This window comes from Otolemur garnettii, unplaced genomic scaffold, assembly GCF_000181295.1.
Source record: "Otolemur garnettii isolate 467f Iridium unplaced genomic scaffold, OtoGar3 scaffold00159, whole genome shotgun sequence".
NCBI classification, from domain to species: domain Eukaryota; kingdom Metazoa; phylum Chordata; class Mammalia; order Primates; family Galagidae; genus Otolemur; species Otolemur garnettii.
This window is the reverse complement of record NW_003852554.1, coordinates 1,608,868-1,610,264: the sequence shown is the minus strand read 5'-3', so window position 1 is coordinate 1,610,264 and position 1,397 is coordinate 1,608,868.

The window sequence follows — 1,397 nt, the reverse complement described above, 5'->3', positions numbered from 1 at the left end:
TTGTATAGTGCACTTACCCTGAGTGGTCTTGATTTATAGGACAGCAAGTTGCTCTGGGTGAGTCAGTGAGTGAATGTTGAGGGCCCAGAACTATACAGCAGTATGAACACTGTACACTTAAGCTATACTGCGCTAATTTTTAAAAATATTTTTTGGCTCGGCACCTGTGGCTCAAGCGGCTAAGGTGCCAGCCACATACACCTAAGGTGGCGGGTTCGTATCCAGCCCGGGCCTGCCAAACAACAATGACGGCTGCAACCAAAAATAGCCGGGCGTTGTGGCGGGCGCCTGTGGTCCCAGCTCCTTGGGAGGCGGAGGCAGAAGACTCGCTTGAGCCCAGGAGTTAGAGGTTGTGAGCTGTGATGCCATGGCACTCCACCCAGGGGGACAGCATGAGGCTCTGTCTCAAAAAATAAAATAAAAAATATTTTTCTTCAGTAATTTATGTAACCTTTGTAAACAAATTTTTTTAACTTTATTTCTTGTAATGGCACTCGTTTTAAAACTCAAACAAATTGCAATATAAAAATGTATCCTTTTATATCCCTATCTTACAAGCTTTTTTTCTATTTTTGAAAAATTTACTTTTTAAACTTTTATTGAAACCTAGTGCACAAGATGGGGCATGGTGGCTCACACCTATAATTCTAGAACTCTGGGAGATTGAGCCAGGAGGATCACTTGAGCTCAGGAGTTCCAGAACAGCCTGAGCAAGAGTGAGACCTTGTCTCTAAAGGAACAAAAAATAAAAACACTAATGCACAAACACATATTAGGCTAGGCTTACGCTGGGTCAAGATCATCAGTATCTGCCTTGCATCTCCACTTCATGTCCCACTGGAAGGTCTTAAGGGGCGGTAACACATGGAATTGTCATCTCCTGTGGTAACAATCCCTTTTTCTGGAATATCTTGAAGGTCCTCTGTGAGGCTGTTCTACTGTTAACTGTTTTATATAGGTAGTAGTATCCTCTGCAGTTTAGTCAATAAGCCAGTAACAACATAGTTGTTTATTATAGGTATCAAGTATTACGTACTGTACTTACTGTGACAACAGAGTAGGTGGGTTTACACCAGCATCATCCCAGGCATGAGTAATACAGGGCACTACGACCTTAACTAGGATGTCACGAAGTGATTGCAGTTTTTCAGCTCCATTATTATCTTACATGACTCCATTGTCAAGTATGTGGTCCATCATTGGCTAAAATGCTGTTACATGGTGCAAGAACATTTACTCCATGGCTCTGATCTGTTTTCTCTTGTACCTTTCCTATCTGAATAAGCTTCACAAGAGCAGGCCAGTGGTGCCTCAACAAATACTAAGTGAAGGGATGGAGAAAATAGGGGAATAGAGAGGTCCTAAGGAATCTGAGCTTTTTTTTTTTTTTTTTTTTT